General features: G+C 39.7%; 1 long non-coding RNA gene across 3 annotated transcripts in view; it reads left to right on the top strand.

Moving 5' to 3' along the window:
- LOC103280023 (uncharacterized) overlaps positions 1-16623 on the top strand; it is a 1071411-nt gene that overhangs the window by 116404 nt on the left and 938384 nt on the right. The window contains exons 1-3 of one of the 3 annotated variants that reach the window (XR_507107.2): positions 1452-1712; positions 2755-2964; positions 7943-8330. The exons of 1 other annotated variant lie outside the window; for it this stretch is intronic. This is a non-coding gene — a long non-coding RNA (uncharacterized LOC103280023). Of the gene's footprint in view, positions 1-1451; positions 1713-2754; positions 2965-7942; positions 8331-16623 lie in introns of those variants that run through there. One more of the 3 variants, XR_010000972.1, reaches the window with a different exon arrangement.

Genomic DNA, 16623 nt, shown 5'->3' with positions numbered 1-16623 from the left:
TAAAATCATAACCTAATTTGATCTTTAGCAGGCTTTTCCTTAATCCTGCCTTATTATCCAAGATATTCTCTTATCCAAGCTTCTGCCAGCCCGTTTAGTTTGGATAAGTGAGACTCTACTGTACTACAAAGTCTCAGTTTAGTCATCCTGGCTTCTTAGGAGAGTTCCAAGCCTGATTTGATCTAGGTCCCATCTATTTTTCTTTTCAGCAATCCATGGTATCTTCTACCACTTCATTTCAATCAATCAATCAGCCAATCAATCAATCAATCTGTCAATTGGCTTATCAATCAAATATGTCAAAGGTTCTAGGAAATAAAAGTAGCAACCCTGTGGATGAGGCAAAAAGGTATCTGTGAAGCCCAATTGTCTCTCCTCTCCTACCTTTCTCTCTCTCTTTTGAGGATGGCAGAAGTACAGTTTTCAAATATAAACCATTTTTTTAAAAACCACTCACTATTATGCACAACTGCACCCTAGAGCACCATGAACAAAAGACTCTCTTTTTATTATATCTTGAGTTCCCTTTCTGGGCAATTATGAAATTGGCTTTCCCTCATTGATCTAGGCAATGGAATAAGTTATTACCAGCTGCTGACCTTTATAAGAACTCAGACATTTCGTATAGTGTTTTTTTTCCATTTTACACTTTGCTTATGGTGAACATTAAATAATATCTTTGGAGATTGTTCTTGTTCTAAATAGTTTTGCGGGGATGCATTTAATGAAAGAAGAAAAACTCAACAGGCTAAGAAAAGAGTAATTGAATGTCTTTATTACTACAACGGGTCTTTTGCTTTAAGTAGGAGGAGACCCCACGTGGCCATTTCTTGATTACTATGTTCTGTGAATAGCATTCAGTTCTTGTGGGCGTACTCATTAAATCTTATTTTCCCTGCTATATGCAGATTTTAGTGCAAGCCTGGGTGATGAACAGCAGTTTGGGGGTGGCTGGCTGGCATATGACTAGCAGTGTTGAGTAGCACTCTGGAGAATGAGTAAATGTTTTATTGTACATATTTCGCCTGCACAATGGAAAATGAGCCAGTGCCAGAGAAGGTTCATGCTGAATCAGGATACTACTGATATTCTGATATTCTATACTTTTGGCAACTGCTGTACTAAATGGATGAGGAAACAAGTCCCACTGTAAACAGTTTGAATTTCCTTAGGATTTGATAGCAACTTTCCTGTCTTCTAAGTGGGATTATATTATTGTTGTTATATTCATTTGTATCCTGCTTTTCTCCCAATAATAGAGCTATAGATAGCTGACAATATATTGAACACATTACAGGTAAAATGGAACCCCCGGTGGCTCAGAGGGTTAAACTGCTGACCTGCTGAACTTGCTGACTGAAAGGCCGATGGTTCAAATCTGAGGAGTGGGGTGAGCTCCCACTGTTAACCCCAGATTCCGCCAAGCTAGCTGTTTGAAAACATGCAAATATGAGTAGATCAATAGGTACTGCTCTGGTGGGAAGGTAACAGCACTCCATGCAGTTATTATTACAGTAAGTTGTAGCAGGACCAACTGTATGTGTGTTGAAGAAAAATCTTATGATAATTACTAGGTGCAGCTGGTAATGTAGGTCAACCAGCAATCTTGGTCCTTACCCAATAGGGTATAACTGTATGGGTTTTTAGAATACAGTTCTGGAGAGTTTTTCTCTGAGGAGATCTATGCTCAAAGGCTCTGCTTTGAGGAGCAGGTAGGAGAGAAGCCATTATGCTGCTCTAAAGAAGGCTATGGTGGAATAGCTGTTTGCTCAAGGTTTATGTTTTGCTTTCTCATTTGACTTAAGATGAAGATGTCTTATTTTGTGATACTTACAAAGACTATGTAAGATTTCTTGCACTGCTTGTTTTGTATACAACATTGCAAGTTTGTGTTTCATCTCTGTTATTAAGAGTAAAGTTTTTTCTGTTCATTTCTACTCTTGTCTGTGCGTCTTGTGGATGGGACGTGGCTAAGATAAGTTTGCTGCGCAACAGTTATGGTAGGCACATGACCTTGGAGGTGTCTACGGACAACACCGGCTCTTCGGCTTAGGAATGGAGATGAGCACCAACCCCCAGAGTTGGACACGACTAGACTTAATGGCAGGGGAAAACCTTTACTTAAAAGTAAAATGTATCACAAAATTGGAATTAAAATATAAACGTACATATAAATTAAATAATTGGTACATAAAAACACTAATAACATTATATGCTTTTAAGCATGTGCCCCGGTGGCGAAGTGTGTTAAAGCACTGAGCTGCTGAACTTGCAGACCAAAAGGTCCCAGGTTCAAATCCCGGGAGCAGAGTGAGCGCCCGCTGTTGCTCCGGCTTCTGCCAACCTAGCAGTTCGAAAACATGCAAATGTGAGTAGATCAATAGGTACCGCTCCGGCGGGAAGGTAACAGCGCTCCATGCAGCCATGCCGGCCACATGACCTTGGAGGTGTTTATGGACAATGCCGGCTCTTTAGCTTAGAAATGGAGATGAGCACCAACCCCCAGAGTCAGACATGACTGGACTTAACATCAGGGGATATCTTTACCTTTTTTACTCTTTTAAGAATTACATTAAAAAAAGAATTATATTAAAAAGATGATGCTGACATTAACATCCAAACTTTTATCAATTTGTAAAGATTTGATGGAATAGAAAAAAAAATTAACTGTAGCAAGGATGAGACCATCTTTCAACCTCATCATATGGTGTAATTTTGGCAACATATGCTGGTGCCTCTCTATTTGCTCTACAGAACCTGCTGGCTCCCATCCCACAACGTAGAGCTACTTCCGGTGGGGCTCCGTCACTCAAATGGAGAAGAACCAGCACCAACATGGGAGGCTTCCCATGTTACATAAGGATCAACAGGAGAAGCCGGGCAGCAGACGGGAGTAGTGGCTCGTGTGATAAGAGAGGCAGGAAGCAAGAGCTCCCATGGGAATGGCGTGGTTTCATCTCCTGGGTGAGTTATTTACCTTCTAGCCAGCTATATTTCCATGTTTTTAAAAAATGCTTTAGTGTTAGCGGTGTCCTGACAAGCTCTCTGCATTTTTCAGTCTTGGATTCAAGCCTAGCATTAGATATACTCTAATGAGCTGCAGCACATTATCTGGCCTATTCTGGCCCTTCTGGTTAGTTTTTTTTAAAATCATGTTGTGTCTGGCATGATCTGTGTTACAGTACGCAGTAGGGATGTGTGTTATGTGGACACTCCTCCCTCAGGCCTTTTAAAAACTGCATTACAGTATCTTTGTAGAAGCATGCTCAGTGTCATGACCAGCCACAAACAATACTGCTAAAATGTGACGCCTTCAGTTGAAATGCAACAATCAGTACAATAAACACCCACAGCAATTATTTGTTCTTTTAAGTAAAGGTAAAGGTTTTCCCCTGATGTTAAGTCCAGTCGCGTCTGACTCTGGGGGTTGGTGCTCATCTCCATTTCTAAGCTGAAGAGCCGGCGTTGTCCATAGACACCTCCAAGGTCATGTGTCCAGCATGACTGCATGGAGCAGCGTTACCTTCTCGCCGGAGCGGTACCTATTGATATACTCACACTGTCATGTTTTTGAAGTGCTAGGTTGGCAGAAGCTGGAGCTAACAGTGGGTGCTCACTCCTCTCCCCGGATTTGAACCTAGGACCTTTCAGTCTGCAAGTTCAGCAGCTTAGCACTTTAACACACTAATTTCTTTCAAGAGTTTGGGTTTTCCTCTGAGAAAAGTTTGGAATAGTATTTTTTTTTTACTGCAGATACATGTTATTCAGTAAACAGGGTGTCTCTTTGCTGTTCTCTCACATAGTTTATGCAGCTTCTACAGACATGAGTTGTCTCTTTTGAAAATCAAACACTGATAATACCAACATCCTGTGCCATTAGCCCTTGTCCATCCATTTGGAGAGAAAGATATGGCAGTGGTTGCAGTGCAATCTGCTAATTCAGAATTGGGCAAACTTCGGCCCTCTAGGTGTTTTGGACCTCAACTCCCACAATTCCTAAAAGTCATTTTTCCAAGTCATTCTTCCCACAAGGAGGATTTGATGGTGAGACTATACAGGATCCACCGAACTCTTCTTGGAGGAGTGAAAGGTAGTAAAACTTGAGAAGTTTAAGCCTTAGAACTGCATGAAATAGCAGCAGCTCTCCACAGACAGGCATTTTCTGAAAGCATATGGCAAGGAGCAGCTAATGTCATAACAGCACTTACTACTCAAAATAACTGTTGCACTTGTGCCGATAGTAAAATTACACCTCTTGTGCTTCTGGAGTGCCTAGTTTTGCTCATCTATTGCAGTCAACTCTTCCTCCCCTTGTCATTTTCCTCCTCCTGTTTGACTTTCATTTAAGCATACTGATCTTGAGACTTACCCTTATTCTCTCACAGCAAGTTGAAAACTCTTTTAGTGGAAATTGGAAAGGAGGGGTTACAATCAAGACTCTCATGGTAGCAGAAACCCATCAAGGTGTTTTCTCTTCTTTTCTTCTCATCTCCTTAGGACAAGATGGTTCTCTTCAGTGTAGTGGGATAACATCAATGTCGCCTGTTCATAATCCCTGCATGGGACTCTTCCTATCCTCTAGTACCAGTTGCAGAATTTAATGCAAATGCCAATTGTGATTCATGGGGTGCACTGAAGCCAGACTCAGCCTTGAAATTTTTCTAACCTACAATGAATGTCTCATAAGTTTACTTTTGCCCTTTGTCCTGAATAGGGAATAGTATAAAGTTTAGCAAAATTACATTGGTTTTGTGCCCTTAGAGAATTGTGACTGTATGAGAGTGAGCCATAAATTCTGACAATTGCTTGATAGATCAGGGAGAGAAAGAAGATTGTCAGAAGCTCCCCATGTGGAGATGGTTTTCCATCTATAATACAATTCAATTGTAAATGCTTCTGACAAATGCCAAGGGTCTCAAGATGTGAGATTAATAGCCACATGTTCAAAAATGCTATCAGTGCTCCCTTCAGTATTATGCTGTCTCTTGCCTTAGTTAGACTTGCTGTCTCACACACTTTGATGATTTTTTTCTATCATTCCATTGGTCTCAAACATTGAGTTGACACTTGCCAGAACTGAAGACCCTGAATTCTTTGAATTCTAATTCATAAACATTAATAAAGACACCAAAAAGCCTGAAGGACAACAACTGAAGAAAAGTCCACTTCTTCCATTGTGCCTGAAATTGTTCTGGACTACTGCAATAGTACAAATGTAGGTTGCAGAAATACGGACAATTTTTCTGACTTCCACTAGTGAGGTATCTATTAGGGCCACTTCTATGTGTCCAGCAAATTCTGCTCTCCTAATCCTAAAGTCCACTAAGTGACCACAGTGTATATGTATAAGGAAAGCCAACAAGTTGGTTGACTCCATCTCCATTCTCTGAAATCCCACACTCCACCTAAGTGCCTTAGCAGGACTATGGCTAGATCTACACTTCCATATAATCCAGTTCAAAGCAGATAATCTGGATTTGATATGATAGTGTAGATTCAGCCTATGTCCAACTTTATTCAAGATTCAAGCTTATTTTAACACCTGCCTTACTGTTCAATACTGGGATCTCCAAAGTTAATAATTTCACTTCATTTAACATAATAAATCTGCATATATTCAAATATAAGCCAACCTGAATATATGCTGTGGCACCTTATTTTACCACAAAAAACTGGGAAAATTTATTTACTCAAGTATAAGACAAGGGTGGGAAATGAAGCAGCTACTGGTAAATTAAAAAAGAATAAAAATAGATACCCATAAAATTACATTAATTGAGGCATGAGTAGGTTAAATGTTTTTGAATATTTCCATAAAACTGTAATTTAAGATATTAACGAGACTTTAATAAAATAAGACTGTCCAACTCTGATTACCTATATACTTGAGGATAAGACAACCCAAGTATAAGCTGGCCATAACACTCACTCAAATACTGTTAGGGATTCCTCTTTTTCAGAAGAGGAAGGGGAGCAGGAAAGTGTTCTTGAATCTGAGGGTGAGTTGGAATCAGAGGAGGAAACTTTGCAAGTACCTTCATTCCAGGAGAGGGGAAAGGTAACAGAGCAGAGACGTTGTTCAGCTAGATTACCTGCCAGAAATGCAGCCGAGTAATTAGGAACTGGCCTAGCAGCTGGGAAGGGACTCAGAGCTATAGAGCAGAAGCAGATGCAGCCAGCTCTTGCTGGTAACAAATTGACTAATGCCTTCACTTCACTCTCCTTGTGCCTACTTCAAGTCTGGATTTATTGATGTTTCTTTGTTTGAAGTATGACTGCTGTTTGATTTGGGAGTTAACCAAGAGACTGTGTTTGCCCTGTGACTTCCTTGTTTCTTTTTGCATTATTCCATTGAATGTGCTATACTTTATGTTTGCTGAAGTAAAGCAGTTTTCATTTACTTACCACAGTGTGTTAAGGCTGTCCTTGAAGGACAAAACTGGACAAATATAAATCAAGTATATACTTGAGTATATACATTAAGCAAAAGAATAGACAAACAATTAAGAATATTAACCTGCATTGAAATAAAAACTACATCTTAAAAATAAATCTGAACAAGAAACATTGTAACACATAAAAGCATTGAAGCACAAAGTTCACCAAGCATGGATGGTGACCCCTTAGTTATGTTACCTAGTATAAGAAGAATGAGCTACAATATTCAGGCTTGTGTGCTGTTACCTTCCCTTTATTCCTTTTGTGATAAGCAATGATGTACTGTTGTGGTAAACTCTAAAGTGCAATTGATACTACAAGGAAAATCTTAAATGAAACTGACTGTGGTCCCTTCTACTCTGCCATATAATCCAAATTCTCAAAGCATATAATTCACTTTATCTGCTTTGAATTGGATTATATGAGTAACACTATCATATCATACAGTTCAAATCAGATAATCTGGATTTTATATAGTAGTGTAGAAAGGGGCCTGTGTTCATCTGTATTAAAACAACAATTTCTAGTAGATTTTCATCTCTACCAGGAACAGGTGCTTACTGTGACAGCAGAATTCTATGGTATCCTGTGATTTGCAGTGTAGTCAGAGGCACCAAAGAAACTTTCTGGCTGAGGAGTTTAAAGACCCCTGCCTAACCTACTAATCCCATAATTTTATGGGATGCTGTCAAGGCAGATAAAATGAAATCAATAAAGCAATTATGTAGTGTTACTAGGCCCTTATTTTCATGGGGTTAAATTTTCATAGTATGAACTTTATAGCAAAAAGGTCCTATCCCATATCCACATATGTTCCACCTCATATGTAGTTGCATGTGGAGCCCTAATGATCAAAGCATGTTTATATGAGAGGAGGAAATGTATACTAAATGAGTTCAATGCAGTGATATACACAGTACAATGTCAAATACTTTACATTGATATTTCCTATGTGGTAAAATGAAGGGTATACAGCTGCACAATCTGGAGGACATTGAAGTAGAAAGGTACATTAGTGGAATGAATGCAACGAGGCATGATAATCGGCGTTTGAAATGCTGAGGCACAATTGGTGTTTGATTGAGTTTTTGACTGATAATCAAGGAGTCAAAAGTAGACAGACATTAAATGCATGGTTCCAAAAGACAAATTTAGTATATTGAGCAAGCTGGCTTAATACTGAATGCTTCATATAAAATTTCCAACACACACACACACATATATATATCTTTTTCGAAATCTACATATATATATCTACATATATATATATCTTTTTTGAAATAAATGACAATGATACAACAAATGGAGCAGATGTTAGTTCTAGGGATTGCTAAGAGTTAATGACTTGGACTTCTCTTCATAAATTAATAGTTGCCATAGTTAATAAAGTTTAATTCTGCTCACTCATAAGAGAAAGCAGTCATACAACAAACTCCCATAAATTGGCAATAGCTCTGTTGTGTGAAATCGTTTTGTGAAATTTAATTTGTCTGGATTCCCTTAGATGCAGTCATGGCAGCTAAGACAGAATCATCATTCTCAGTTGAATAGCATCAAAAGACCAGACCAAACACCTTTCCAGTCTAATCTTTCTGCACAGTGGCCAACTATAAGTTGATGTCAGTGAGAAGGTTGAACAAAGCAACAACCTCTCAGGTTCCTGAAGTAATGGAGTCTACAGGCATATTGCCTCCGGTGAAAATAATATGTATCCATCTGGACAAGATGCCGTGCATTACTTTATTTCTCATGAAGCTTGCTAAAATGACCTTGTGCTAATCAAAGTCTTTTAACTTGCATTGACAATGCATGATACCATGTGTATTCTACTACTGGTCTCCCCCCCACCCCAAAAATAAATAAATAAATAAATAAATAAAAAATAAATAGCAAATCTGTGCAATTCTGCTACTGAACCACGGTGTGATAGTGAAGGTGTTCAACTGGGCATGTATGCATTCTCGACTGTAGTGGAATAGTAGATTGGTGTGATAAAGTCCTTTATCCACCCCACAAATTTGTTGCTTTGAAAAAATAGGAAGGAAAAAAAACAAGATATGAGTAACTAAACAGAAATGACTTCATCACTTCTTTACTGGTATACCAAGCATAAAGAGAGATGTACACTCTGCATTCTTTGATCTGAAAACAAACCCTCGCTGTGCAATGAATGGGTCTTTGGACACTGTAGCTCAGCATGGGACATAATCATGTCTGAAGGAAAGAAATATGGGCAGGGGGGATTGTGAAGGCAGAAACATGGAATTTTTTTTATCAAACTCCTAAAAGAAGGGTATATCAATTGTTTAATGGCTGTTCTAGGGAGATGTCTACAATTTGAGTAAAATCAGGAAAATGTCTCATTATCTCAGAGCTTCATTTTGTGCTTAGTTATCCTCCTGTAAATGTGGGTTAGTGCCAATTAAAAAAAAGGAATTTCCATATTGTAGTAGCTGGCCAAAGAAGGTAAATTGGTCATTCTTAATAACAGTTCAAGCATAAAATTAATACTTACATGAAATGCATATGGAGAGGTTTCTAGGGATTTGCATTACTAGAAGAGGCTCACAACCAAAAGTCAGCTGCAAGATGTTACCTTGTTTATACAGATGTCCTCTTGGGTAGTAACCAACTATTAATTAGAGATATAAATGCTGATTTATGAAAAAGGTCCTGGGTTTACCCTGCAACCTTCGTTAACTGGGAAAGTTGTACATACTATTTCTATATTGTGGCCTGATGGCCAACCTATGTAATTTAAAGGATGGATATTAATGCATTAAGTGCATGCAGCACATTTCAGCCACAACAGCCTGCTAAGATTTGAGCAGTATAATTTAGAATTGATGAAGTGGACAATACTGTAAACTTGGCTGTACTAGGTGATTATCCTTGGATTCGAGTGGGGGTGTTTGTCAGCATTATCCTGGGGATGTGTTTAATGGGAGGATACAGAGAAAAACAAACACATTTGGTTTACTAGTAATGGAAGGAATTGGTTGAGGACCTCATAATTGCTTTTGGGATAATTTATGACCATGATTATACAGTCACAGCCCTATTTTAAGCCCAAGTTAGATGAAGTGGTGCAGAAGAGGCTGGTGTGAGAATTCCCTGTACTAGTACAGACATGGAAAGGTTGAAATCCTAAATCAAACTGTGAATGACTTTCTATATCAAAGTGTGTGGAGTGTAGCTCCATGCTCTCCATGCATCATCAGTTGTCAAGCCCTGGGTGTACTGCCTCTGCAGTTACTCATTAAGGGGATGGAAAGTGATGAGGCAGCATCCAGCTACTAAGGGGAGAGATCTAGGTCCCCTTTAACATTGCCCTATATCCCAGGATCTGGTCCCAGATTTGCTTTTCCCAGATTAACTGGCAGTGGAAACTCATGCAATTCAGTTCAAAGCAGATAATCTGGAAACAGATCCTGGGATATAAGGCAGTGCAGATCCAGATTAGATTTCCAGCAACCTGCTTGGAGCAAATGTACATTGTGCAAGGAGCTAGCATCCAAAACATCCAGACATGTAGGAAGTAATTTGCAATAGTGTAGTGAACAGAGAGTTAGAAGTCTAACATTATCATATCAGCCTGCTCTCTTTCCACAATCACATTAGTGTAGGGACTGGATACATCATGATTTTAAAGCATTCCATAATTCACATCTCTCCATTAGTGCAAAAAACTGCTTTGTAAATCTGCCGCCCCATGATTTTCCTTCTATACAGCATCTATAACAGTGGTTCTCAATCTGTGGGTCCCCAGATATTTTTGCCTTCAACTCCCAGAAATCCTAACAGCTAGTAAAACTGGCTGGGGTTTCTAGGAATTGTAGGCCAAAATCACCAGGGGACCCCAGGTTGAGAACCACTGCTCTATAGCCCACACCTTCCTCTCCTATGCCCTACCAAATACACCTGTTATAGCTCAGCTGTCAGGATCTGGCCCTCCACAGGAGTTAGAGTGGGACTCAGAAGCTAATTTAGATTTTGAGCCTCTCCGGGATTTGGATCAGAGCCCAATGGCTTTGCAGGTGCCTGAAGTTGTGGTTACAGAGGAACAGCTAATTGGAGAACATTCCGATGTTAACTCAAGGCTAAATTCACCAGATGGAGTTGTTGTAGGGGAGGATGAGTTTTTTGATCAGAGGCAATCTATCTCACAGGACAGGAATCAAAGAGAAGTGCTGAGAAGAAGTAAATGTTTGACTCTTAAACGCTTCAGTTAATAAACTTTCCTATGGGAAGCTGTTATTGTCCTGGATCTCATGAACGGGAGCCCTGAGGTTTCCTTAAGGGGACCTCACGCCTTGTTTTCTTTGCGGTGTCAATGTTGCCTTTCTTGGGAGTAGCATCTCCGTTCCTGTCTCTTGCTCCTTGCCTTGTTCCTGTGCTGTTTCCAGGATATCCAGTTGCAGTTCGTGCCAATAAACTGTGTTGCTTGAATACCTGGCTTCCGTGTGGTTCTCAGAGTGTCCTCGTACCCTTGGGGTGCAACAACACCTAATGATTTTATATTTATTTAATTTTTATTTTAGCACAATTTTGCAACTATGGCAATACAAAAAAATTAAAAAGAACAGAAATAAAATTGGAGGGAGGGAAACAGCCTGCTTGGGAATAGCATGGGGGAGGAATGAGAGGACAATCACAACTGGGCCGGGCTTAGCACAGCAGGCTAAACCACTGTGCTGCAGAAAGATCCTGCTGATCAAAAGGGTCCCCTGGGGGAGAAGAGCGGTATATAAAATAAATAAATAAATAAAAAGTCAGCAGTTTGAGCCTGGGACAGGGGTGAGCACCTGTCGTCAGCCCCAGCTCACCTGCCCCCCCAGCAAGTTGAAAGTAGAAATTCAAGTAGATGAATAGGTATCGCTTTTAGCAGAAAGGTAATAAAGGCACTCTTAAGGACATTCATTGGGAGGAAAGCTCCTCTGTATGGAAGATGGAGCAACAGAACCCCTCCCCCTTGGCCGTTGTTGGGCACAACCTCGAAGATGCCAGAAATAAGAGGAAAAACTGCCTTTACCTCTGTTTGTGTTGTTTTTCCTGTTATTTGTATAATTGGCATTAAATGTTTGCCATATGTGTGTTCTGTAAGCAGCTCTGAGTCTCCTTCAGCGTGAAAAGGGCAGGGTATAAATACTGTAAATAACAATAAAATAACCACTGATGTCACATGACTGTTGGTATATTGGCACAGAAGTGGAAAGGACTATCACACTGGGATAATTTATGAGAAGACAGTAGGGTCATGTAGTATTGATCGGTTTCACCTGCCACTTAAAGGAGGTGCTACAATAATGAAGGGATGGCAAACCAGAAGGTGTATGCACACAACACTTTTTGATAGCTACAGGTAGCAGGCATGCTGCTTATCCTACTGCAATTCCAGTTTGCCAGCCTTGTGTGATAAAGTCCAACCATTCTGGAGAACAGAGCTCAATTTTTTGCTTACTCATGGAAACCTACCGGGTGCTCTTGGGTGAGTTCTGCAGTCTAAACCCGGAATCTAGTGTTGTGCATACGTGCTGTGACCCAGTGGTATAAATAGGTGTTTTGTTTTTGTTTGTTTTTTATTTTTAAAATGTTAGTTTTCAGTATTCTTTATCCTATAAGTTTCATAAAATTGGTTTTTTGCTTATGAAAAGTGATCAGTAGGGAAGGGTTAAAATGGAAAGGAATGTAGTTGAGTTCCAAGTAGACAGAAGAGAATGCGGGAAAGAAAACTGTGTATTTTACCCTGAAGACAGAAGATTTTAGAAGAAATTTGCAACAGGCAATAAACCATACCCTTAATATTGAAGGGTACTATTACACTTGGGTGGTTTAAATCATGCATGCTCTTCTTGTTATGCTGTTTACACATTTTGTTATTTACTTTCAATCTGATTTTTAGCAAAATCATCTCTGATCCTGTCCTTGAGTGTCCAGCTGTTATTACATTTTCAATCCCTATCCCATTCCTCCAGGAAATATTACCTCAAGAGTCAATGTCTGTATATAGCTTAAGGAAAGCTGAATTATGTAACTCCCTGCTAGAAGGAAATCACTGCAGCAAAAGAATTTAGCAATTCCCAAACAGGGATTAGATAATCTTGAGAAATACTAAATTATTGAAGTCTGCTGCATAGAAAGCATTAGCTTATTGCTATACTGAGCTGGCTGTTTTTTTTAAAAAAAAAAGCATGCTAAATACATTAAACAATTATTAGCAAAACAATTCCATCCTATTCAAGAGAATTTTTTTTTCATAAAGAACGCATGTTTCCAAGGTTTGAACACTCACTCCCCCCAGCAATTTTCATAGCACTACAGATGTAAATCTATACGTATCAAAACTTTGCATAGTTTATGACCAACAGGGGAAAATTATGAGAGATTTTATCAATTTTTGAAGACCTTTTTATAGTTCAAAGCCTTGCAAAACTTTCATTTGGATGGAAACATTTTTATTTTGCCAAAGCCATCAGGCTATGCAGGAAAAACAGTTTTGTGTGCAAATCTACAAAAAAATAGGTAATAAGGGAACACTATTGCTTGCTAAAGTGGGAAGCAGTAGCAAAAAAGGAAGACTACATAATAGCTGAATGGGGTCAGTCAAGGAAGCCACAGCCCTAAATTTGCAACACCAGAGAATGACTATTGATATCTTAAAAAATTCAGACATCATAAGTCAAAGTCAAGTTAAAGGCAGTAGACAACAACAGCTGATACCATTGCTTTTAATCAGGAATGAAAAAAATGCAGACAAAAGCATTAACAAGAGAACTGATTCCCTCAAGGCAATCCAACAGAATTTCAACAACGTATACCCTATCATCCCTCTTTGCTTGGAACTATCCATAAAACAAGTTCACTTTCTGGACTCTATCATACAACAGCACAATGGCATCACAAATGCCCACAAAATTATGTGGACACACCCAATCTCACTGCATCAGCACTAGTGACATATTTCATCAGTGCCAATATTGGATCAAAATGCTTTCAGGAAGCTATTCATGGGATTCTCCCATGCATGGAAAAGTATGATGAAACAACAAGGGGAAAACAGTGATGCCATTGTCTGGAAATGATGTTTTGCAATAAGCAGAATTCACAAGCTATGCAATCCGCATGCAATAATTTTATACATTCTTGCGTGCTTCTATTTTTCACCCTGAATAAGCTACCAAATTCATAGTTTACAGCAGGGGTCCCCAAACTAAGGCCCGGGGGCCGGATGCGGCCCTCCAAGGTCATTTACCTGGCCCCTGCCCTCCATTTTATAATATCATATTTTATATCTGTTTTAATAATATATTATATATACATATAATATTGATAAAAATATTATAATGGTATATAATATAATACTAATAATAATACCATATAATAATATTAAATTATATGTTATATATTACATATAATATTACAGTACAGTGTTATAGTTCAATATATAGTAATATATAATGCTAATATTGTGCTATGCTAATAATATAATATATTGTTTGTACATAGAGCTGCTCTGAGTCCCCTTTAGGGTGAGAAGGGTGGGATATAAATGTAGTAAATAAAGGTAGTAAATAAATAATTAATTAATTTTAGACTCAGGCTCACCCAAAGTCTGACATGACTTGAAGGCACACAACAACAACAACAACAACAACAACAACAATCCTAATTAACTTGACTATCTCATTGGCCAGAAGCAGGTCCACACTTTCCATTGAAATCCTGATAGATTTATGTTGGTTAAAATTGTTCTTATATTCAAATATTGTATTGTTCTTTCATTGTTGTTGTTTTTTGCACTACAAATAAGACATGTGCAGTGTGCATAGAAATTTGTTCATTTTTTTTTTTAAATGATAATTCGGCCCCTCAACAGTCTGAAGGATTGTGGACTGGCCCGCTGCTTTAAAAGTTTGAGGACCCCTGCTTTACAGCTTTCCCTTTTACGAGTTGTTATAATTCCATAAAATCTAACAAAGCTTGAAAAAAGGTGTATTTTGCTAAAAAAAAAAATATTGCATCCAACTGATTGGCTGGAGAAATCTAGTAGTTGCATTATTGGTGTTATTGTTTGTGTATTTTTACTGGAAGAGTCTTGGCAACAAGCTACTTATGAGAGAATATAGAGAAGTAAGAAAAATACAGGATTCTGATTGAGACTAGATGCTGCTGGGAAGAAAGCGTTAAACGTATAACAGTTCTATTGGCATGGATAAAATAGTCATATGCTGTCATGCTGGTGGTATTTGCTCCCCTGGGATGGTTGGCAACACCGGTTTAGTTTCCAGGACTTTGTTCAGTTTCAACTGGAGTAGCTTAACAGGAGTGGGTTACATAGCTCTTTCAATGCTCTCCACCTTCTATTTATTTCTGATGTGCCTGTGGGACCATACTGTGAGGATCAGATTTTCCCCAAGGGTGCTATTAAAAACAGTGGGGATTTTCCTGTTGACTTCACTAAGAACAGTGCATCATTTCCAAACAGCTGTTGTTCTAATAAAAAGGAATTGCCTTCTTTTTGTTGTTTTCATCATGTTCTTGCCTTGTATTGGGGTGAGGAAAGGGAAGGGAGAACTCAATCTTTGGACAGAAGAAAAACTACTGCCTCTGTTTCTCAGTAATTATTAGTTCTTCCTTTTTTTTCTTTCAATTTCTCCCCACACTCCCTTGATTTGGGGCTGGTTCATTTTGTCATGATGTTAAATTTAGAAATGGGAAATTAAAGGTTTGGGGGCTTAATTTCTTGCTTTTTGCCTCCAGTATCTGTTCAATTTCCAAAATCTTCCTTCTTATGCACTTCATCAATTTCTTCCTACTTAGAACCAGTACTCAAAGAGCATCACATACACTTCCCTTGACTGAACATTCTTAGATGTCTCCCTTTGGACATTTTTGCACAAAACCACAATGCCATAGTAGTCATGTGAACATGGATATTGACAACATATCAGGATGATTGCCCTCACTATAGCACCTCTCAACTTTTGCACAACTGTCCCGATTTGCTGATCTGTGTTCCCATGTCCATACATCTGTGTCAATGGTCCTCCTTCAATGTTGGTTTACCAGCAATAAAGTTATTTATTTACCTCTTCTCACTACCATTCACAGACCAATGGTACACATATTAGGGGTACAACGGTGGTGTATCAAGAAACCATTTTGATCAGGGCAACCCAAATTTTTCCATCACTAGAGGTGGGAGGAAAAGTACCCCCATTTTGTGTTAAAGCACACATTCAGACATAGCTACACCTTGAAGAAGAATGTTGAGCAGAATGATGCAGTGGTGATATGCAGTGGTGATATGGTTGCTGTTGCTGCTTTTCATCAAAGGAGGAAGAGAGTCCACCTGTGGCAGGCTCCTAACCCCATTCAACCTCCCTAAAAATGAGGAGGATCAGGATAACATGGTAATGACAAAAAATTACCCCAAAGGAAAAGGCAGAAGCAGAGCTGGCCCTAGGTAATTTTGGGGGGTAGGTGAACCAAATCTTTGTCCCCCCCCCCGAATTTGGCACCCCCCCACACACAAACCAATGCCTGCGAGCTGGGGCGGCGGGGACCATCACTTGCCAAATGGTCGAACGAGGAAGGCCAGGCTCCAGGATGGCCTAGCTCTTCTAGGGAGAGCTCACTCTGCCGTTTGGTGAGTGATGGTCCCCGCCACCGCTGCCAGGGACCATCGCTCGCCAAACGTCCGAATGAGGAAGACCAGGCTCTTCTCGGGAGACCTTGCGAGACTTTACGAGGTCTCCCTAGAAGAGCTAGGCCTTCCTGGAGCCTGGCCTTCCTCGTTCAGCTGTTTGGCGAGCGATGGTCCCCGGCAGCGGCACCTGGACGGGGGTGCTGTCGAGGCCTCAACAGCGCCCCCTCTGATGTGTGTCTCAAGCAGTGGCTTCAACCGCTTCAACGTTGGACAGGGCCTGGGAAGAAGCCATAATAATCATACTTCCTATACTGTGTTGTCAAAGGTTTTCATGGCTGGAATCACTAGGTTGCTGTGAGTTTTCTAGGATATATGGGCATGTTCCAGAAGCATTCTCTCCTGATGTTTCACCTGCATCTACGGCAGGCATCCTCAGAGGTTGTGGAGGTACCTCACAACCTCTGGGGATGCCTGCCATAGATGTGGGCGAAACACCAAAAGAGAATGCTTCAGGAACATGGCCATACAGCCCAGAA

Source organism: Anolis carolinensis, chromosome 1 (genome assembly GCF_035594765.1).
Source record: "Anolis carolinensis isolate JA03-04 chromosome 1, rAnoCar3.1.pri, whole genome shotgun sequence".
Classification (NCBI taxonomy): Eukaryota; Metazoa; Chordata; class Lepidosauria; order Squamata; family Dactyloidae; genus Anolis; species Anolis carolinensis.
Note: the sequence above shows the minus strand (reverse complement) of the source record. Positions and strands in the feature narration are given on the sequence as shown.